Source organism: Bubalus kerabau, chromosome 5 (genome assembly GCF_029407905.1).
Source record: "Bubalus kerabau isolate K-KA32 ecotype Philippines breed swamp buffalo chromosome 5, PCC_UOA_SB_1v2, whole genome shotgun sequence".
NCBI classification, from domain to species: domain Eukaryota; kingdom Metazoa; phylum Chordata; class Mammalia; order Artiodactyla; family Bovidae; genus Bubalus; species Bubalus kerabau.
Window position 1 is genome coordinate 113,468,066 of NC_073628.1, and position 24,504 is coordinate 113,492,569.

Sequence of the window (24,504 nt, forward strand, 5' to 3'; positions counted from 1 at the left end):
ATATTTTAATCTCAGACCACTTCTCTTTCTACCAAAAGTTGATGACCTACTGACTGCACCCGACATCAAAATTCTTCTCACTAAGAGGATATGCCCTCATCACGATCTATCACCACCACCCTACAAATTAAGGTTGGCCTTTTAATTTCTCTGTTATCTGGTCATAAAGGCCTCCGATTAGGCCACAGATGTGAGCTATGGGAGGTACACGAGTGCAACACTGATGGATGCCACTTGGCTCTGGACAGCTACTCAACTGGTTTACTTGCGCTCTCTTAACTTTGCTTGTTCCCAATCTTGGATATACCACATCCACGTTAGAGTGGACTACTGTGGGATGAGGCAGCTTTGACTGAATCCAGCTCATGATGGATACTCTGGTCACAGTGTCTTTGGTATCTCATAGTGAGCAGCTCTGTATTTACTAAAGTCAATTAGCACATCAGAAACTGCTTCCTAAGGCTGATAGTCCTCTGCTGTAGACAGTAGGGACTCTCTTCAGAACCTCAGAGGTCCATATTGTGATTCTTCTATTTAGGTTTTCTATAAACTCTACACACTATCTTCACCCACCATAGATGCTGTTAGTCTTATAGGGTCTCCTGGGTCATACGGCTCAAGTGTCAAGACCAATGTGCCCTTCTGATAAGTTTTCCTGACTGAGACACTATTCTAATGTCACTCAGTTAACAGGGAAGCAGTACTGCCAGGGATGGAATATGCTCCCTCTAGAACCTGAAAAGGCTACTAACATTTATGCTCTCTTAGTAGTGGGAGAACTCCAGTACTCTTGCCTGGAAAATTCCATGGATGGAGGAGCCTGGTAAGCTACAGTCCATGGGGTCTCAAAGAGTCAGACATGACTGAGCGCTTTCACTTTCACTTTTCACTTTCCACTTTCATTCATTGGAGAAAGAAATGGCAACCCACTCCAGTATTCTTGCCTGGAGAATCCCAGGGATAGAGGAGCCTGATGGGCTGCCGTCTATGGGGTTGCACAGAGTCAGACATGACTGATGCAACTTAGCAGTAGTGGGAGATATAATATCTTGTTGTTTAATTTGGAGAGGATGGTCTAGCTTTCTTCAGATCCAAACGTTTGGATCCCTAAATAGTTCATTAACGTGCTGGGGTTCTGAAGTTTTAAGCTCCACCCGCCAGGGCACATCTGTTTTGCCAAGGCTTCCAACATACCTGCTATTTCTTGCTCATCCGGCCTGATTAGCATGACACTGTCAATATAATGCCAACATGATATCCTGTAGAATGCCAGACACTTCATATCCCTACTAGCAATATTATAACAGAGAGTCAAAGTGTTAATATAAACTGACACAAGACCCATAACTGTATACTTTTGACCATCTCACATAAATATGAACTGTATCTGGTCTTCTTCCTATAGGGATAGAAAAGAATGCACTCATCAGATCAATGGCCACTTAGTATGTGTTGGAGGCTATATTAATCTGCTTTAGTAAAATCTCATCTGGGGAAGCAGCTGCAATTGGAGCCACTACTTGATTTGCATCATTCAGTTGCAATTCATTCTATTTTTGTGTGGGACATTCTATTGAATTAAATGGGGATTTGTCACAGACCATCACCCTTGTATTCCTTACTTCTTTTAAGATAACACTAATGTTTGCTATTCTCCCCAGGTTGCAATATCATTGTTTTATTTACTATGTTGGCTTGATTAGAAGTTGCAGAGACCTCCATCCAGTTTTTACTACTATATTTCATTGTTGTTGTTGTTGTTCACTCACTCAGTTGTGTCCAACCCTTTGCGACCCCATGGACTGCAGCATGCCAGGCTTCCTTGTCCTTCACCATCTCCTGGAGCTTGTTCAAACTCATATCCATTGAGTGAGTGATGCCATCCAACCATCTCATACTCTGTCATCCCCTTCTCCTCCTGCTTTCACTCTTTTCCCTATATTTCTTACTCTATGGATTAAAGAAAGAATGCCAAATCCAAATTTCTGCCAAATGCCAAGCATGCTAATTTCAATTATACCAGCAGACAACCATCAGGTGTATCTTTAAATCCTGTAGACCCACTGTGAGCCAGGCCAAGGATTCCAGAATTTCATTTATTTTCTGGCACATACAGTATCACTGTATGGCAATACTCCCCAAATTGACCTCTGAATTCAACTCTAACAGAAAGGCTCTTTTACCATATTGAAGACTGGGTATTCTCTTCTACCAAATGCATGTCAAGAAGTAAAACAGCTATGGTTCCTGAGAGAAGGACTAGAGGAGGTTTCAACTGAACACAACTGCATGATTCCTTTTCACAGGGTACCAGAATCTCTTTCTGCCTTTGGTGTCCTGGTTCTGAGAACTGACTCCAGTTTGGAAACTTGAGGACTTCTCTGATAGTACAGTGGATACAAATCCACCTGCCAGTGCAGTGGACATGACTTGACCCCTGGACCCAGGAAGATTCCACATCCTGCAGAGTAATTAGACCTGTATAACTTACCTACTGAACCCACACTCTAGAGACCACCAGCTGCCACAACTACTGAAACCCACGTGCCCTAGGACCCACAAGCCACAACTACTGAGCCTGCGAGCTGCAAATACTGAAGCTCATGCGCCTAAAGCCTGTGCTCTGCAACAAGAGAAGCCGCTGCAATGAGAACCGCGCACAGCAGTGAAGAGTAGCCCCCACTTGCCACAACTAGAGAAAGCCTGCACACGGCAACAAGACCCAGCACAACCCCCCCAGAAAAGTTTGGAAATGACAAAATAAATAAGAATTTTAATTTGAGAAGTTGCCTTCATCCCTTCCTATCGTCCATCCTAGATACCTTTTGTATATGTTAACTAAGAAATATCCACTTTGCCTAATTATCCTCTAACTTTCTTCTGAAAACATCAAGTTCCCATTAATATTTCCTTAGCTATTTGGAAATTAAATTCCCTCTCTAGCCCAATCCAAAGGCCCTTGGATTTTGTCACATAATGTGGTATCTGTGGGCATCTTTCTTAATTACAATAATTGCAACTACCTTGCTTCAGAGGGTTTGAGTGTCACCATGTGAACCTTAGTTGTTTGGGGGTCTAGTCTCTACAGTAGCCTTTCGTATCATCAGTCTTGATCTATAGAGAACTGTCATCACCAAGCTGATCTGACTTTCGCCAGTGTATTCCTTATTGGTATGACACTTGGAGTATCATTCAGGCCCTCTCATGGAACATATTCAACAGGTGGATTTCCAACCTTATATAGTATATGAAGTCTCACATGTCAACTTCGTTGAAATTTTTGATCTGTTCCTTCAACATACTCCATGGAAATTTTAGCATTTCTAATTCACAATATGTGTGCCTAGCCTTTTTCTGGAGAAGGCAATGGCACCCCACTCCAGTACTCTTGCCTGGAAAATCCCATGGGCAGAGGAGCCTGGTAGGCTGCAGTCCATGGGGTCGCAAAGAGTTAGACATGACTGAGCGACTTCCCTTTCATTTTTCACTTCCATGCATTGGAGAAGGAAATGGCAACCCACTCCAGTGTTCTTGCCTGGAGAATCCCAGGGACGGCTGAGCCTGGTGGGCTGCCGTCTATGGGGTCACACAGAGTTGAACATGACTGAAGCAACTTAGCAGCAGCAGCCTTTTTCCAGATCCTAAAGTCCTTCTAGCAATAGGTTGGTAACATCTCTTAGGTTTTTGTGAGGGTGTCAAATCATATAAAAAGAAGACTGTTCCTGTATTGATAAGCTTCATCAATCTAGTTAATCAGGCTAGCTTTACTAGCCTGTATTATCTAATCTTATGTTCTATCCTTCTAGATCCAGGACTCCAGGATTCAGTCCCGTGCATTTGGTATCAGCTACTACACGTATCAATTAGCCATGCCTTACAGATTCTTTGGAATATTCCCTCTCTCTTCTACAGTAAGCTTAGCACATCTCTAGTTTGGTTTACTGAGATTCAATCTTCCTTATTGGATTGGTTGCCAAGAGGGGTGCTGGGAGTGATCCTGAGGCAGGCAAGCATTGCCTTATAAAGTGTGTGTCTCATTTGAGGTCTCTGCAACATCTTCAAGCAAAGGCAGGGATACTGTCTTCTAACAAGGCAGATGGGAGGAGGGGACTTCTGAAGGCCTAGCAAGTCAAGGTCTTTACTGTATCTACTTAGCCCATTTCAAGTCTCAGCATCCTATTTCTTCCCCATTAGGGCCCTGTATTAGGCATAGGGACTTACTGAGGCTGAGAATTCAATCCAATCTGAAGCTCTACTACCTTAATGATTAAGTCCTGAGCCTAGGTTTTTATTCTCTTGCTATGTATTCTGGTTGTAGGAGACCAGGGTTTCTCTAAGTGCAGCTAAGGCCCTCTAGCTTTCATGTTTTGTCTTGAAATGGTGATTAATCATCTGAGCCTGTCATTATTTATCTTTCAAAAATCAATGGTGCTCAGCAACAGGCACCCAATTCCATGGTCCTTATAATTACATTTCCCTTATCCCTTCCATCATGAGAAACATTGCACCAGGGCATGTATCCCCTTCTATGGATATCCCATATCATTCTACTGCTGGTGATCATCTTAACAATTGCACAGAAATCTCGCTGATTCTAACAACTGGACTGCCACAGCATCTCAGGGGTAAATCCAACTCTATCTACTACCAGTGAGGAGTTTTTCCTTGCCCGAGATCCAATGACAGATCTATCTCCAAAACCCATTTTGAAAGTCAGCTTCCTACAACTGCTCTTTGTAACAATGAATTCCCAGATTAGAAGCTTCATGCAGAAGCTTTAATGGGAGCAGTTCTTGAGGGATACATATGTAAGCAAGTGAAGGCAGAAAGTTTGAGCAGAAGCAATGGATGACTTATAATGAGGTTGTCCCTGATGGCTCAGATAGTAAAGAATCTGCCTGCCGTGACTCGATCCCTGCATTGGGAAGATCCTCTGGAGAAGGGAATGGCTGCCCACTCCAGTATTCTTGCCTGGAGAATCCCATGGACAGAGGAGCCTGGCAGGCTACAGTCCATGGGGTCACAAAGAGTCAGATACGACTGAGCAACTAATACCTTCACTTTTCAACTGAGACCTAAGCAGACTCTATGAGGAGTTTTGGAGCTTGAATGGCCTTTCAGAGTTGTCCCAAATTGAGGAAAGACAGCCAGGCTTTTAAATCTCTAGGTGGACAGTCATTAGCCACAGGTTACCTGCAAGGAGCTATGCATGGGAGGGGGTACAACTTTGGTCAAGGCAATTCTGAGTGAGAGGCATAGCTGTGATCTGTGAGCAGCCAGCAGTTAGTACCCCAAGAAGCAAGGGGATACGTCATCAACCCTGAAGAGGGAACCTCCGTGGCACATCACAGCGTCTGTTACAATGACATCTCTGTTATCACCCAACCAGGACCACTGCCTGCATTTCACAGTATCTTACTAGACTGGCATCTCCACACCCTTGCAGCTATAGCTGTTTATTCTAGACATGCTTTCTTCCCCCCCAGGATAGATTGTTTTTTTAGTAAAAAGAAAATACTCTGCTGCCATAATACCATCACAAAAGATCCACTTGGCTGGATCCAAAAGATACTTGGCTGGCAATAGGGGTCCTGGGTGTGATCATATCAGGTATTTTTGCCAAAAGCATTTTTACTGTGAGTGTTTCTGCCACAGATATTTTCACCACAACTAATTGGACATAAAGTGATTTCGTTGTAAAAAATAAAAAAATAAAAATAAAAGAAGGCCATAATGAAACATGAAAAATGAGTAAAAAATTTAAAAGACTATTAAAAAATACAAAGTATTTGAATATATTTTAAATGGGTAAAGATTCATGGCAAGATTGTATAAATAACTGATTTTATTTTGTGGGTTGTCTTCCAAATCTTTTGTTCCTAGTTTTTATATATGTGTGTGTGTATTGTGTGTGTGTGTATATATATGTATATATATAAACATTTATTTTTTGCTCATTGATTTGTCTCCTCATTCAGCATTGCACTTTTTCTTTTTTGCTTAAATTTTTTCCTTCATTAAGAAGAGGTATCAGTTTCCCAATACTAGGATGAATGTTTGTAACCAAGCTTTATATTGTGTTGTGAAAGCCTCTGAACTGTTGTTTGTCCTTAACATCTTGTCAATGAAGGCAACTTCGTAGACTCTCCAAAGTTCTATGGGAAATGTAGGCTCAACCCTGTGTCTTCGGGGCCCTTGGTTTCTCTCTCCTCCAATGTAGTGGGTTTCAAAATAAGAAACCAGTTTGAACTGTGGTATTAGAGAAGACTCTTGAGAGTCCCTTGGACTGCAAGGAGATCCAGCCAATCCATCTTAAAGGACATCAGTCCTGAATATTCATTGGAAGGACTGATGCTGAAACTCCAATACTTTGGCCACCTGATGTGAAAAACTGACTCATTAGAAAAGATCCTGACGCTGGGAAAAACTGAAGGTGGGAGGAGAAGGGGATGACAGAGGATGAGATGGTTGGATGGCATCACTGACTCAATGGACATGAGTTTGAGTAAACTCTGGGAGTTGGTGATGGACAGGGAGGCCTGGTGTGCTGTAGTCCATGGGTCGCAAAGAGTCGGACACGACTGAGTGACTGAACTGAACTGAACTTGGGGGTGATTTATTGTCACTTGTCAGCTGGATAAAGCCATCAATACAGCTGCTAACTGGAAGAAATACTAACTCATTTCCATCAGTTGAAACCAAACTGTCAAGCTAAAACCCATCAACCAGTTATCTTATCTTCTACAGCAAAATTGCCTTATGGCCAATTAATTATGTGGTGAAAATATTTCGGCAAAGATGCTTATGGCAAAAGTACCTAGAACCCTAGATGACAACATGGTGCCAATTAGTGATGAAAGACTAGACCAGCCCACCACTCTGTTGGCACACCGGTTGCAACACCTTTCCTTTCTTTGGCTCAGAAACTGACAAAATAGGTCTGGAATACAGAGGAAAAAAATATAAATTGGCATTTCAACTTCTTGCCCATGACATTTTGCTGATTAATAATCACCTTGAAACTACAGAGCATCGCCCTCTAATTAAAGTTGCCCCTCTCCTGCAGTCTTCTGACCCCCAAACCTTCAGGGTCAAGTCAGAGCCCAAAACTGTCCATTTTATTCTCATCAGAGAAAGAGAGAAGAATAAAGAGTGACAAAGACCGACTAGATGCTAGCAAACCTTTTCCTATTTCTCCTTCACAGCCTCCTTGAGTTAAGTGCACCCGTGTGCCTGAATTGTGGACAAAGGAATTGGGCAGAGATGATGCACCTTCTCCCATGCCTGCCCCATGGACATTCCACAAATGCAATTCTCTTTTTTCTTTCCTCTACTATGAGAAGGCAGGAAATTGTTCTGAGGGCTGACAGTTAGAGCCATGACATGTAAGGTCTCCTTGGGAGAAAGTTGTCCAGGGAAACTGCTCCTCTAAATCAGACTGTGACACAATCATTTGGTAGGCTATATCCCAGTGGAATTTGGAGGTTGTTTGTTACAACAGTTGGCTTACACTGACTAATACAGAGATAAGCAAATTCATGTGAATCAGAGGGAACCCAAGGGAACCTGAGCTGTACTTCTCTGCAGCTCTAGGTGTTTATTACTCAGTCACTTTTAAAAATCCTCAGCACCTATTCAGTGACTTCAGCTGATCAAAATCATCATTTTGGAAATGAACAAAGATTCATATGAAAGTTACCCTGGTGGAAATATGAGGTAAGTTGGACTTTCCTGTGATGAGAAGGGTCTTAAGGAGGCTGAGGTTTCTGTGTAGCCCCTGTCTTACTCTTTGGACACCCCACATGCAGATGGAGTTCTCACAGAGCACAGAATGACCTATCTTCTCTCCATCCTACTCCCCACCCCTTTCTTCAATATAATCAGCTCTGTCTGGAGGGCTGTATCTTGCATCTACCCGGAAAGGGTTGTTTTTTTTTTGTTTGTTTGTTTTTTAATAATTCTAAGGAACATAGATCTGTTCACAGGGTTTTGGGCTGGGGGTATTTCCCAAGAAAATACATGTTTATCAACCTAAGGCAAGGAAAGTGGGCTGCAGGAAAACACTTGCACTCAGCCATGCCAGGCTGACACTCCACAGTGTCTGTACTCTTCCAATTAAGCTGTTCAGTTCTCAATCATCTGGAGCTGCTGCCAACTGCTGGCTGCTGATAGTCAGAGTGGCTGCTGCCCAGAATGTCAGCAATTCCACTTTTCTGCCTGTTCTGGATTGGCTTCATGTACTCTTCCAGCCTTCCCATGACAGTCAGGAACAAACTTCCCTTCACTTGGGTGATATCAAGGGAGACACCTTTGAAGGTGCAGTGGGGTTACTGTGCCATCATTTGTTTTAGGGACCACAGTCTATGCTTACTGCACCATTCTGGTGCTTTAAAACCCCACCTTATCCAAGTCAGATGTCAATCCTTACTTCTGAGAGAGCATACAGCTTGGGTTGTGGGGAGAATGATGGCTGAACCTACTTTCCCTGTCTGCCTGGGCTGGTGCTTTATATGTGCTCAATTGCTCAGTCATGTCTGACTCTTGGTGGCCTCAGAAACTGTAGCCCACCAGGTTCCACTGCCCATGGAATTTTCCAGGCAAGAATACTAGAGTGGGTTGCCATTTACCCCTCCAGAGGATCTTTCCAGCCCAGGGATCCAAACTGCCTCTCTTGCATCTTCTGTATTAGTAGGCAGATTCTTTATCACTAGCTCCACCTGGGAAGCTCAGTGCTTTATATACATCATCTCAAAGATTCTTTGCATCATCCAGGAAGGTAAATGCTGTACCCTGATTTCACAAAAAAAAGAAGCTAGGAGAAGCTAAGTCACTGGACAATCTATCACTTTCTCTCCATTTCCATTAGCAACACCCTGGATTAGAAACCTACCATCTTCCCCCAAACCTTGTAAAAGTCTGCTTCAGTATTTTAGCATCTGGTGTCCATCCTTGAGACATGCATAATTCAATATTGTAGCCTTGTAGCCGCTAGCCAGCTACCGAGCACTGGAAATGTGGTTCTTCAGAATTGAGATGTGCTATAAGCATGAATTACACACTGGATTTTGAGGTCTTGGTACAATAAAAAAAGGCATATAAAATATCTCATTAATAATGTTTAATATTGATTACATGCTGAAATGGTTATAATGATTATATTTGAATATGTCAAGTCAAATAAAATATTCAAAGTAGTTTCTCCTTTTCCTCTCCCTTTTTAAATGTGGCCACTACCAAATTTAAGTTTATACACGTGGCTTGCATTTATGCTGCATCCTATCTGTGAATCGGATGGCACAGAGGTTGACCAGAATGTTCTGTTTGAAGCACAGACAGAACATGTTACTCTCCTGCTTCCACAGCCAGTGGGATAAATCCCAAGGTCATTACCAAGACTGACAAGACCCCACCATGCTCTGTTTCTCACCTGTCTCATGTCTCCTCACCCTCCACCTTTAATTACATGCTTCCGCTACCTCAACGAGGATGGTCATTCTTCACTCACATTATAATGTTTCCAGCTCCTCTGCTTTGTTTATATTCCTCCTTCTGCCTGAAATAACTTTCTCATAAGAGACCCTTGCAAGACTACTTCCTGTTCATTTTTTCAGACTTAAAGACTCCTTCCAGAAACCTTCTCTAACCCTTCTCCTTACCTCAGGGCCAGACGTAGGGTAAGGGAGGTAGGGCCCCTATAGCACAAAATGTAAACGGGTTCTTCTACAAATCTAAGAGGAGCGCCCCCTTAACCCTGTTGCCCCAGACACCCAGCTGGCCTCAGCCTAGCCAGCCCAGTACCATCTTGTTGGATATTCTCCCCCTTGGAGTAACGTCCCTATGTAAGTCTATGGCTGCACTGTAGCAATGTCTTAAAATCATCTTTCAATGTGACACAGGGTCCTGGAAACCGAATTCTTTCTGTGTCTCCCATCTCTTGTAGCAGGGAATAGACTCCAGGCTCCAAGACCTTTCCTGAATTCCAAAGGGCAGATTCAAACAGTTGTTAACCAGGCAAAGGAGGCAATGCAGAGACAAGGGAGGAGCAGCCAAGAAACAATAGTGCAGCCTTGGGGCAGGGTCCTGGTTCCACCTCAAGGGATAACAGAACACTGTCTTTGAGCTTTTCTGAAGAACTCGGAGAAATCAGATTGATCATGTTCTTTGCAGCTGAAGATGGAGAAGCTCGATCAGATCAGATCAGATCAGATCAGTCGCTCATTCGTGTCTGACTCTTTGCGACCCCATGAATCGCAGCACGCCAGGCCTCCCTGTCCATCACCAACTCCTGGAGTTCACTCAGACTCACGTCCATCGAGTCAACGATGCCATCCAGCCATCTCATCCTCTGTCGTCCCCTTCTCCTCCTGCCCCCAATCCCTCCCAGCATCAGAGTCTTTTCCAATGAGTCAACTCTTCACATGAGGTGGCCAAAGTACTGGAGTTTCAGCTTTAGCATCATTCCTTCCAAAGAAATTCCAGGGCTGATCTCCTTCAGAATGGACTGGTTGGATCTCCTTGCAGTCCAAGGGACTCTCAAGAGTCTTCTCCAACACCACAGTTCAAAAGCATCAATTCTTTGGCACTCAGCCTTCTTCACAGTCCAACTCTCACATCCATACATGACCACAGGAAAAAACCATAGCCTTGACTAGATGAACCTTTGTTGGCAAAGTAATGTCTCTGCTTTTGAATATGCTATCTAGGTTGGTCATAACTTTCCTTTCAAGGAGTAAGCGTCTTTTAATTTCAGGGCTTCAGTCACCATCTGTAGTGATTTTGGAGCCCAGAAAAATAAAGTCTGACACTGTTTCCACTGTTTGCTCATCTATTTCCCATGAAGTGGTGGGACTGGATGCCATGATCTTCGTTTTCTGAATGTTGAGCTTTAAGCCAACTTTTTCACTCTCTACTTTCACTTTCATCAAGAGGCTTTTGAGTTCCTCTTCACTTTCTGCCATAAGGGTGGTGTCATCTGCATATCTGAGGTTATTGATATTTCTCCCGGCAATCTTGATTCCAGTTTGTGTTTCTTCCAGTCTAGCATTTCTCATGATGTACTCTGCATATAAGTTAAATAAACAGGGTGACAATATACAGCCTTGATGAACTCCTTTTCCTATTTGGAACCAGTCTGTTGTTCCATGTCCAGTTCTAACTGTTGCTTCCTGACCTGCATACAAATTTCTCAAGAGGCAGATCAGGTGGTCTGGTATTCCCATCTCTTTCAGAATTTTCCACAGTTTATTGTGATCCACACAGGCAAAGGCTTTGGCATAGTCAATCAAGCAGAAATAGATGTTTTTCTGGAACTCTCTTGCTTTTTCTATGATCCAGAGGATGTTGGCAATTTGATCTCTGGTTCCTCTGCCTTTTCTAAAACCAGCTTGAACATCAGGAAGTTCACAGTTCACATATTGCTGAAGCCTGGCTTGGAGAATTTTGAGCATTACTTTATTTTTTTTTCCTTATTTTATTTATTTTTTAAATTTTATTTTATTTTTAAATTTTACATAATTGTATTAGTTTTGCCAAATGTGAGATGAGTGCAATTGTGTGGTAGTTTGAGCATTCTTTGGCATTGCCTTTCTTTGGGATTGGAAGGAAAACTGACCTTTTCCAGTCCTGTGGCCACTGCTGAGTTTTCCAAATTTGCTGGCATATTGAGTGCAGCACTTTCACAGCATCATCTTTCAGGATTTGGAATAGTTCAACTGGAATTCCATCACCTCCACTAGCTTTGTTCATAGTGATGCTTTCTAAGGCCCACTTGACTTCACATTCCAGGATGTCTGGCTCTAGGTCAGTGATCATACCATCATGATTATCTGGGTTATTAAGATCTTTTTTGTACAGTTCTTCTGTGTATTCTTGCCACCTCTTCTTAATATCTTCTGCTTCTGTTAGGTCCATACCATTTCTGTCCTTTATCGAGCTCATCTTTGCATGAAATGTTCCTTTGGTATCTCTGATTTTCTTGAAGAGATCCCTAGTCTTTCCCATTCTGTTGTTTTCCTCTATTTCTTTGCATTGATCGCTGAAGAAGGCTTTCTTATCTCTTCTTGCTATTCTTTGGAACTCTGCGTTCACATGCTTATATCTTTCCTTTTCTCCTTTGCTTTTCGCTTCTCTTCTTTTCACAGCTATTTGTAAGGCCTCCCCAGACAGCCATTTTGCTTTTTTGCATTTCTTTTCTATGGGAATGGTCTTGATCCCTGTCTCCTGTACAATGTCACGAACCTCATTCCATAGTTCATCAGGCCCTCTATCTATCAGATCTAGGCCCTTAAATCTATTTCTCACTTCCACTGTATAATCATAAGGGATTTGATTTAGATCATACCTGAATGGTCTAGTGGTTTTTCCTACTTTCTTCAATTTAAGTCTGAATTTGGTAATAAGGAGTTCATGGTCTGAGCCACAGTCAGCTCCTGGTCTTGTTTTTGCTGACTGTATAGACCTTCTCCATCTTTGGCTGCAAAGAATATAATCAATCTGATTTCGGTGTTGACCATCTGGTGATGTCCATGTATAGAGTCTTCTCTTGTGTTGTTGGAAGAGGGTGTTTCTTATGACCAGTGCATTTTCTTGGCAAAACTCTATTAGTCTTTGCCCTGCTTCATTCCGTACAGTCAGCAAAAATAAGACTGGGAGCTGACTGTGGCTCAGATCATGAGCTCCTTGTGCAAGATGGGAGAAAGTAGGGAAAACCACAAGACCACTCAGGTATGAACTAAATCAAATCCCTTACTATTAAACAGTGGAAGTGACGAACAGATTCAAGGGATTAGATCTGATAGACAGAGTGCCTGAAGAACTATGGACGGAGGTTTGTGACATTGTACAGGAGGCGGTGATCAAAACTATCCCCAAGAAAAAGAAATGCAAAAAGGCAAAATGGTTGTCTGAGGAGGCCTTACAAATAGCTGAGAAAAAAAGAGAAGCGAAAGGCAAAGAAGAAAAGGAAAGAATACCCATCTGAATGCAGAGTTCCAAAGAATAGCAAGGAGAGATAAGAAAGCCTTCCTCAGTGATCAGTGCAAAGAAATAGAGGAAAACAATAGAATGTGAAAGACTAGGGATCTCTTTAAGAAAATTAGAGATACCATGAAAACATTTAATGCAAAGATGAGCTCGATAAAGGACAGAAATGGTATGGACCTAACAGAAACAGAAGATATTAAGAAGAGGTGGCAAGAATACACAGAAGAACTGGACAAAGAAGATCTTCATGACCCAGATAACCACGATGATGTGATCACTTACCTAGAGCCGGACATCCTGGAATGTGAAGTCAAGTGGGCCTTAGAAAGCATCACTACAAACAAACCTAGTGAAAGTGATGGAATTCCTGCTGAGCTAAATCAAATCTTCAGAGATGATGCTGTGAAAGTGCTGCACTCAATATGCCAGCAAATTTGGAAAACCCAGCAGTGGCCACAGGACTGGAAAAGGTCAGTTTTCATTCCAATCCCAAAGAAGGGCAATGCCAAACAATGTTTAAACTATTGCACAATTGCCCTCATCTCACATGCCAGCAAAGTAATGTTCAAAATTCTCCAAGCCAGGCTTCAACACTATGTGAACCAAGAACTTCCAGATGTTCAAGCTGGATTTAGAAAAGGCAGAGGAACCAGACATCAAATTTCCAACAGCCATTGGATCATAGAAAAAGCAACAGAATTCCAGAAAAACATCTATGTCTGCTTTATTGACTACATCAAAGCCTTTGACTGTTTGGGTCACAACAAACTGTGGAAAATTCTTCAAGAGATGGGAATACCAGACCAGCTTACCTGCCTCCTGAGAAATTTGTATGTGGGTTAGGAAGCAACAGTTAGAACTGGACATGGAAGAATGGACTGGTTCCAAACTGGGAAAGGAGTATGTCAAGGCTGTATATTGCCACCCTGCTTATTTAACTTATATGCAGAATATATCATGAGAAATGCCAGGCTAGATGAAGGACAAGCTGGAATCAAGATTTCTGGGAGACATACTAATAACTTCAGATATGCAGATGACACCACCCTTATGGCAGAAAGTGAAGAGGAACTAAAGAGCCTCTTGATGAAAGTGAAAGAGGAAAGTGAAAAAGTTGTTTTAAAACTCAATGTTCAAAAAATGAAGATCGTGGCATCTGGTCCCATCACTTCATGCCAAATAGATGGGGAAACAATGGAAACAGTGACAGATTTTATTTTCTTGGGCTCCAAAATCACTGTGGATGGTGACTGTGGCCATGAAATTAAAAGATGTTTGTGCCTTGGAAGAAAAGCTATAACAAACCTAGACAGCATATTAAAAAGCAGGGACATTACTTTGCCAACAAAGGTCCTCTGGTCAAAGCTATGGTTTTTCCAGCAGTCATGTATGGATGTGAGAGTTGGACTCTAAAGGAAGCTGAGCAGCAGAGAATTGATGCTTTTGAAATGTGGTGTTGGAGAAGACTTTTGAGCATCCCTTGGACTGCAAGGAGATCAAACCAGTCAATCCTAAAGGAAATCAGTCCTGAATATTCATTGGAAGGACTGATGCTGAAGCTAAAGCTCCAATACGTTGGCCACCTGATGGAAGAACTGACTCATTGGAAAAGACCCTGATGCTGGGAAAGATTGAAGGCAGGAGGAGAAGGGGACAACAGAGGATGAGATGGTTGTATGGCATCACCAACTTGATGGACATGAGTTTGAGCAAGTTCCGGGAGTTGGTGATGGACAGGGAGGCCTGGCATGCTGCAGTCCAGGAGTTCACAGAGTTGGGCACGACTCAGTGACTGAACTGAACTGACTGAAAAACTAATAACCCCAACCAACAGAAGATGTTAATACTTGATGAAACATTTCATTCCAGAGAGATGGTACAGTGTGATAACCTTGAGAACCACAGAAATTCAGCAGGAGACCACCTGAGGCTAGATAAAAGAGTTCATGCCCGGCACCAACCCTGACCTTTATCAGCAAGCCTGTCCTGCCCTTGCCCCACTGCTATAAAACTCCTCACCAAAACCTCTCAGGTTGGGATGCACAATTTTGAAGGCACAAGCCCACTATGTCCCTCTTGCCTGGTAAAGCAATAGTTATCCTTTTCTTCATCTCCCAAAACTCTGTCTCCAAAATTCAATTTAGCACTGGTACACAGAGGCTGAGTTTTTTGCATCAATCATTACTGAAACTCCAGAAACCTGCTTTCCACCAAAACACTGTAAAATAAAAATTTGTCCTGAATGTCAATCTGTTGTTTTTCAGGCACTGTGCTGTGTGCTGGGGATTCAACAATGATGTTCCATGCCCTTTAACAGCAATAACAACAAAATCACAAAACCCTGTTATATGTTCTCCACTTTCCCATTTGGAGGAGAAATTTCCCAGGTTTGAAACACTGACTACCCATGTAACCAGCTGACATACGGATTCCCGGGTCCCATTTCAGAGTTTCCAAGTCTAGGGTTTCTGTGAGTTCAGACATTCCATAATCAAATTTGGAGAAACATTTCTCGCCTACATCCCTTCATCCACTTATTTATTTGCTCATTTGACTGTTATTGAGTGCCTACTCTGTGTAAGTCTTTGTGCCAGGGCTGTCAGGGAAAAACAAAGATAAATCAGGGAAGAATGCTGTCTTATATAAGACTCCTATAGTTTATGAAATGTCTCTGTACATGTATTTTGTTTGCTCAGTGGATTAAGGATTATCTCCCTCTTAGAGATAAGGCTTATTTGCTCAAAATCACACATAAGTAGGTAGTGGAAACTAGGCTGAAGGTCACATAGTCAGTAGTGGGGACTGAGACCAAGGTTACAAAATCAGTGGTGGAGACTGGGATCAGGGTCGCAGTGAATAAACTGGGGGATAGGATGAAGGTCACATAATAAGCAGTGGGGACTAGGATCAAGGTCACAGAACCATTACATAGTGGGAACTGGAACAGAGCCCAGCTATATCTTCCCAATTAACACAAGAGTCTGCTCTCAAAAGGTGATCTTGAGATTGACTGGAATTTCAAACCTAGGAATTTGGATCCAGCAGAAAGAAAGGGAGGAGGAGAAAGATAGAGGGATCCTGGAAGCTGAGGTGTGTGGATAAGAAAAGGGAAAGGCCAGCTCATTCCTGTAGTGACTGCTAGCTAACCGGAAGGCTGTTGTTACTCAGTCCTGAGGTGACAGGGGTCAAAGGTGGGGTCCCTGCATCTGAGTGCCTGGAGTGAGCTCTGGAAATCTCTCAACTTCCTCTGCCCCCTTGCCTCCTTCACTTCCACCCTCCCTAGTTCTGAGGCACCTGTCCTATTCCAGCTAAGAGAGGGTGTCCAGAGAGGTCCTGATTCCCCTCCACACAGCTACCTTTATACCCTGAGCCCCCTGCTTCCCCTGATTGACCACAGACCACACCCCCACCTCACTGCCCACTGGTTGGCAGTCAGCCCTGTCCTCTCCCGGGGCTGGGCTCCCAGGGCTCTGGTTGTCAGTTAAGCAGCCCTGACAGCTGACAGCTTTCCGGAGCAGCCGGAGCCCAGTTAGCATTCCTTCTCTTTTTTTTTTTTTTCCTGCTCTTCCTTTCCCCTGGTGTTGTTGCAAGACTGGAAGCCTGACTGGAATTTAAAGCAAGGCTTTGGGATAAAAATGTATGCTAGCACCAAGCCGTGCTCTCCCAGCCTCCCCACTCAGATTGACAGCTGCCCACTTTCCGGGTCTGAGAACAGAACAACTGCAGATTGTTAGAGGAAAGGTCTGGAGCACGAAGAAGGTGAGTGGTCACTGAGATGCCTGAGTAACCCTCTCTGTCTGGGTGCTAGTTGTCTTTTTATTCGGGGTACAGGAGGGGTGGGAATCCTCCAGGGAAGTCCTCCAGGTCCTCCAGGTCCCCAATCCCCTTCCCTCTCCTGAAGTCTGGGATGCCAGGAGGCACCTGTGCCTGCCACTAAGCCATCCTACTCATGTTATCTGTCTGTTCCCCTATCGGTCCGTGCTTACGACAGATAGATAAATAGATGGATAGATAAGAAGGAGAGACTCTAAACAGCTTAGATAAACTATCCTATTTACATCTCCGGGTCCAATCCATCAATCCATCCTTCTGTCTATTGTGTTTGTGCTCTCTCTCAATCTGCCACTTCAGCCCCCATTAACCATTCATCTGTCTTCCTTCTGCCCTACACTTTCGCCTTCCAGCCCCTATTTCTTGGCATCAGAATAAATCCAAAGCCGAGACTCCATGAGACATGCCCTTCCACTCCGGTTCTCCTAGAAGGGTGGTCATGGCGCTGATACTGGTGGCTTCCGAGGATGCTTCTCCCTCGGGACATACGCAGATAGCTCTGTGAACACTGGGAGACAAACACCAAGGGACTGGTCTGCTGCTGGGCTGGTCCCAAATTCACAGGTTTACAAATAGAGCCGAAGGTTGCTTAATCTAGGCTCTCTTGGGATCAGGGAGGTGGTGGGAGATGGCAGTGGGCTGGGGTCAGGGAAGAAAAGGAAGGCTTTGTATATTTGTACACAAAAGAGTTTTATCCCCTTTCAAGTGATTTGGACAAACTGGGTGAAGTGAGAGAGTAGGAGAGAGAAAGAAAAGATGGGAATTTTATATGTTTCATAAATGGTACTATTTGTTGGCATTCAGTTAATTTCTTTAGATTCTCTGAACTTCAGATTTCACTGCTAACAGCATGAAGGGACTATTTTGAATGACTACATGTATATTAAGTCGTGTCCGACTCTTTGCGACCCCATGGACTGTACCCTTCTCTGTCCATGGGATTCCCCAGGCAAGAATACTGAAGTAGGTTGCCATTTCCTCCTCCAGGAGATCTTCCCAACCCAGGGATCAAACTTGTATCTCCTGTGGCTACTGCATTGCAGGTGGATTCTTAATGATTAGATTTCCAGAAAATGGAGTGAAAATTCATACTAATGGTATATACAAATATCAGTAATTTAAAAGAAAGATTGAAAGAAGAAGAAAAAAGAATCCACCCTCGTCTAATCAAGAGTCTCTTCCATATGCTAGCTAGGTGCACACACATGCACACAAAGCAGAGTATCTTGCCTTTTCCTGGGGCCAACAGGCATCTAATTATATTTGGCTCAGACAATGCAGCAAATCTCCAACTTCTCATTGCCCTTACAAAGACCATTACAATCCTGTTCCCATAAGCTATCCCAGGATTTGAGTCCACAGTTGATGGCCCCGGGGCCTTTGGTGCTTACCGATCCCCCTGTTGACTTCTGGATGGATGTGAGCAAAGGAGGGCAGCTTACAGAATCTACTCTGTCCAGAAACTCTTTTTAACAAGAACACAATGCGATATGGTAGACTTTGTTTAAACTGAGAAATATCAATTCTCTGATTAGCTCAATCCCCTGACACACAGGTCAGAGATATGGGTCTACTCCCTTACCCTCCAAAGGGTGTGATGTGCCACAGGATGGCAGCACCATTCGACCCTGTGAAGTTCCTATCGAGGACCCAGAGGAACAGGGCAGCAGGGCTCCCAGCTGCTGCAGCCTCATTCCAGCAGAGCCCCTGACAGCTTCTAGAACTGCCTGGAGACCGGCTTCCTCATCAGTGTTGGAGACTGCTGGTGACAGGTGAGCAGAGCATCCTTGGAACAGAGACACAGTAAAAACAGGAGGAGCAGCGCTTGGGGAAGCATTGTCATCCTCCAGGGCTAGAGAGACTCTGAAAAACATTTGCGGCCCCGTGTAGCCTAGGAAAATAAAGTTCAGCTAACATTCACTCATCCACCATGTAATAGACATTGGCTGGCTCAGTCTGGGAGAATGTGATATTTATTTATAAGCCGACAGGGAGAATATCAGAAGGTGTCAATAAGTAATTATGAACCCTGAAGAAGAAGGCCCGTTCCCTAAGCCAGCTAGATGAATATATGAAAGGAACTATTTTTTAAATGGGAGAATATTGCTTCCACATACTTTATTTTAGAATAAAAAGTTCTGAATAAACATTATTTTAAGAAATAAAAGAGAGAGATCTAAGCCCTACATTTCTTGATTTTGATGCTGGGAAAATCATTTAGGGCTCCTGACTTCTATTTAGTTTATTTTGTGAATGGGGAAATGAGGCTGATGCTCCCTTACCTTTTTGAAGACTGGGTCTCTTAAGGCCCCTCCCAACTGTCTGATCCATGAATCCGAGGCATTCAAGATTTCACCACTGAAGGGAAGAAAATCTTCCTTCTTACATTAAAGATAATCCCTGGAAAGAGAAAAGCAAACAGTGAAGCAGAAAGTCACATCGTCTTACTTCTCTACTTATTCAAGTCAGAAAAGAAGAAATCAAATGCTTTAAATCATGGGCCTCATGTTGACTAAAGAGCTTCTGAAAAGGAATACAGTGGAATAAATTAGCACTGTGCCAGGCACATCATAGGTGCAAAATAAATGTCTGTATGAATGGACAAATGAATGAATACATGAATCATGAAGATGCACTGAGCTGTGGCTGACTCATATGACTACTTGATAAAAAGAGCATCTCTAGTAAAGGAAGTGGCAAAAATTCCATGGAGATCTTTAAAAAGAAATAGACTATTTCGTGTGATGCTTTAGGAGTGGTTCCTTGTGAAGATAGTGGGAAGGCTTGATTAGTATATGGACAAGCTGTATCACATCTCCCAGGGAACTTAATAAAAGTACAGGTTTCCGGGTGCCGCCTTGGATCTACTGAATCAGAATCCTCAGAGTGGTGCCTGGCAACTGTATTTAATACACTTCCAGCTGGTTCTCATGTAGCCATCCACTGGGGAACTACTGTTCTAGATGACATCTCAAGGGCCTTTCCAACCCAAGGATTCCACAATTGTGTAAAACTGACACTGGGGGTAGAGATCCAGGCAAGGGGAGTTCATTCATGCCATATGAGCATACACTAGATGCCAAGTATTGGAAATACAACAGTAGATAAGAAAGTATAACCAGGTTTCTATGGCCTCTCTCTGAGTAAAAATAGCCTGACCTCCAGAGAAGTCCAGGAGAAATCTACTCCCACCACCATCATTATCATCAACCAAAGGACAAGATTTTTTTTTTTCAACTTTGGGTCTCAGAAAATAGAAATAATTAGTTAGATCATATAAACTTTCACATTTAATAAAGTGTTTTTACACACAGCAGTTACATGTTGCAACAAGGCAGCTATGGTTATTATCCCAACTTCATATATGAGAAAACCAAGGCTTAGAAAAGTTTAATTACTTCCCCAGCATCATTTAGCTCTTATGTAGGAGGACCAGGAATCCAATCCAGGTTTTGAAACTCCAAATACAATGCTATTTTAACTATTCCCTAGAGACACTTCATCTGTGGAATTTGGCTTAGATGTCCCTGTGAAATTGCTGATATTTTTTTCATATTTTATCTGTGCAATAATATCATCTCCTAAGGCAAGGAAAGTGCCATCTTCCTCAGTAAAATAAAACCTAGATCTACAAGGAGAAGGGCAGCAAGACGGATTGGCCTTCATTTCCCCCCAAGATTCATCTTCCCTTGGCAAAATTTCTTAGAGTGTGTTCTTCAGAACACTGATCCTACAAAAATTTCCTGAAAAGAGGGTTGTTTTATCATAGAGGTTTAAGAAACACTTCACAACACCTACCTCATCCTAGAGATGCACATTGCTTATAATGTAGTCTGGGCTTTAGTGTGTTAAATGGTGACCCTGTGAAAAGATATATTCACTTCCAAACCCCTGGTGCCTGTGAATATTACTTAATACAGCAAAAGATGTGATTAAATCAAGGATCTAGAGAGCAGTAGTTTATCCTTAGGTGGGCTCTAAATGCAATCACATGTATCCTCATAAGAGGGAAGCAAAGGGAGGTTAAATACACACACAAGGACACACAGAGAAGAAGATGCTGTGAAGATAGCGAAGAGAGAGAGATTTGAAGATGCTATTGGAATGATGTGGACATAAGCCAAAAAATATGGACACCTACCAGAGCTGAAAGAGGCAAGGAAAAGATTCTTTCTTAGAGCTTGTGTGGAGGATACAGCCCTGCCAACACCTTGATTTCAGGTCAGTTATACTGACTTTAGACGTCTGAACTCCAGAACTGTGAGAATGAAAGTCACTAAGTGTAAGCGGTTAGTTACAGGAGCTACAGAAAACTAGTGAAAAAGCCTTGAGGAGTCTTGCTAGGAATCAACTTGTTTAACATGCTTTACCCAGCATTCCCCAAACCTGGTTAGCCATGGCGCTCTTTTTCCCGACAAAGCTTATTAATATCCAAACGGAACTCACATTATATGCAACCCACTTTGGAAAACACTGCCTAAGGGAAATCTTTTGTTAATTACCAGGGCCACCACTGCTCATCTGGGGACAGAGCTGCTCCTACTTCATTTTCTGACAAACATGAGCCAGGATACTGTCCTGCCAACTCTATAGCACAGCTAAAACCAGGGGGAGTATTTAAACAAGACTTTCTGAAGGCTGGGGACAACAAAAGGAGAATACCAAGAGGGCTATAAACATAAAACTAGATGATGATGCTGCCAAAGAACTTTGCAGGGAGGGTCCATCAGTGTTCCCTGATGGGATATTGCCTTGCTTAGCTTCTTACCAATGGCATAGGGCCCCAAATATAAACCCAATACCCTAGAGCATATTGAAATGCCTCTAGGCTTTGCTCTAGAGAGAAAAACCCACGTGTAAAGAAAGACGTGCTCTGTGCTGACCTAGATGGTGGGGTGGGAGGGGAGAAGGAGGGAGGTCCAAGAGGGAGAGGATATATATGGCTGATTCACTTTGTTGTACAGCGGAAACTAACACTGTAAAGCAATTATACTCCAATAAAAAAATAAAAAACAGAAGGCAGAAAGTGTGTAAACAACAAGGTCCTACTCTAAAGCACAGGGAACTATTGATACATTCAGTATCCTGTAATAAATCAAAATGGATGGGATGGGTGGGAGATGGGAGGGAGGGGACATATGTATACCTATGGCTGATCCATGTTGATGTATGGCAGAAACCAACATAATATTGTAATTACCCTTCAATTAAAAATAAAGAAAAAAACATAATGAAAAGAATATGAAAAAGAATATATGTATACATATATATAACTGAATCATTTTGCTGTACACTATAAACATGACATTGTAAATCAACTATACTTCAATAAAACGAATTTTTTAAAAAAGAGTCTGTCTCAGCAAAAGAGACACAGATGTATAGAACACTCTTTTGGACTCTGTGGGAGAGGGAGGGGGGGATGATTTGGGAGAATGGCATTAAAACATGTATAATATCATATAAGAAATGAATCGCCAGTCCAGGTTCGATGCAGGATACAGGAAGCTTGGGGCTGGTGCACTGGGATGACCCAGAGGGATGGTACGGGGAGGGAGGTGGGAGGGGGGTTCAGGATGGGGAACACATGTACACCCGTGGCATATTCATGTTGATGTATGGCAAAACCATTTACTTTACATTTACTTTACAATATTGTAAAGTAAAAAAACAAATAATAATAATAATAATAAAAATAAAACAACATTGTGTAGAGGGCTTCTGAAAGACAAAATTTATCAATGACCTAAAAAGAAGTAAATCTGTCAACACCTTTTGTTTTCCTGTGAAACTTCACTTTGCATAGATGTTTCATAATATTTTAGACATGTGAATAAAGGATTTCTGCACAGCTCCTTAAAAAAAAAAAAAAAAAAAAAGAGTCTGTCTGAGATGGCTCTTCTGCAGTAACAAGACCTGTTCAGTGGTTGCTGGCCCTCGCATAATAACTGTGTCCAACCATGGTGGGGTATCTTTAGTAGTAGTGCGAGAGATAAACATGGCAGAAAGCAATGCAACCCACTTCTTCCTTTCATCTAACTCCAGATGACACCCTCATCCTCACCATGCATCTGTGCGTAATCAAGGACCAAGTCAAAACACAAGGCATGAGGTCAGCATGGTCGCCCCCCAGCCCAGGAAGGAAATGCCTCCCTCTTGTTTTGTAGGAGTTACATACAGAATTGCAATAATGGGAAAGATGTGTTTTATTACAGCCCCCGTTTCCAGCCTGACTTCCCTAATATCTACTTGTTGTTATGACTATTAGCATTATTTTACACACCTCTTTCACATGAATGGTTGGCTATAAAGCAGCACTCGTTTTGCTTTATGGCCATTTGCCTTATGTAGGCCATTAAGACTTTACCACTCAAGCAAGGAGGCCTAACTTTATTTTTAAATAAGAACGTGTTATGACTTCAAGACATTTGTACACTCCAGCTGGAAGGTATCTGGCCTTTTTGTGAAGGACAAAGGACTTGGTATCCTGGCCACTGAGTCTTTGACCATGACATTCTAGCAGCCGCTATATGAGTTCTCCTGCCTATGGATTCTTAGGAAAACATTTGGAAAGAAAGCAAGAAACAGAGCAAGATGACTTCAAGATGGAAGAATGTTTACAGAAGAAGGGACCCACAAAGGACATGGGACAGACACAGAAGAAAAGTGGCTGCAGGGCTCAAGAGGCCAGGTTTCAGGACAATTACTTAAAGCTAGGCTGCCCATGCTCTTCACTGAGCTGATTCCTCTTGACAAGGAAGGGAAAGGGCCCAGGGAGGGAAACAGACTTATTGTCTCCACCAAGCTGCTGAATATTCTATGAATGCTCCTTTATGATAGGGAGAATGGCTATGTGAACTCAATTGATATTTGTAATGTGCAGAAGCCAGCCTCCTGGTAATAGACTCTAAAAGCATTCACAAAAGCCTTAGCAAGGGGCACTGAGAGGCGTGTGCATCCCTTCTTGAGATCTGAATGGAATCCTTTTTTCAAAGAGTGACCTCGGGCTCCTGGAAGGCCATTTCACCCCCAGAAGCTACAGATTTGCTTTATTAATAAATCTGAACAGGTCAGCCCAAGGGGTACATCTTTAAAGAAGTTTCTATAATTTCCATTCAATGATGGGAGAGGAAGCCACTTCTTCCTGCCAGGGTAAAGGAGGGCAAACTCCCCAGGCAGCCTCAAGAAGGAAGGCGAATACATTCTAGGGGCGGGGAGGGTGGTGAGAGAAGGCAAAAATATCACTCTGGAGGCCGAGCAGCAGGCAACCCCCTCCTCTCTGGCTGAGCACTTGGCAGCTTTGTGGATGCGCCTCAGAATGGTGACAGCTGGAAACAGGTGGATTGGTGCAGATAAAAGAGCCCACCCCGCCTCTGGAAACAGGGAAACACTCTCCACTAACCTCTATATGAGGCATTTGTTCTCTCCCCATCATTCTTTCTGCCTTTCTGAAGCCCTGGATGGAGCCAGTGTCGTAAATACCAACATGCCAATTAGAAATGTAAGGATGCAAACGCAACTGTGCCAAAGTCCGTGGGTCTGGAGTGGGCCAGTGATGGAGGGGAGACAACTGAAATCTAATGGACGCCCCGGGGCTCACCTGCCTCTCCACACTATTTCCTGCCATCGTCACTGACCCCAAATGGGACCATCTGACAGGGAATGGGCTGTGCAATCCGCAGACAGAGTCCG

General features: G+C 43.0%; 1 long non-coding RNA gene across 1 annotated transcript in view; it reads right to left on the reverse strand.

The window, feature by feature from the left end:
* Nucleotides 1–24,504, reverse strand: part of LOC129653264 (uncharacterized) — a 190,639-nt gene that overhangs the window by 3,503 nt on the left and 162,632 nt on the right. The window contains exon 2 of the long non-coding RNA XR_008715028.1: nt 19,095–19,212. This is a non-coding gene — a long non-coding RNA (uncharacterized LOC129653264). The remainder of the gene's footprint in view (nt 1–19,094; nt 19,213–24,504) is intronic.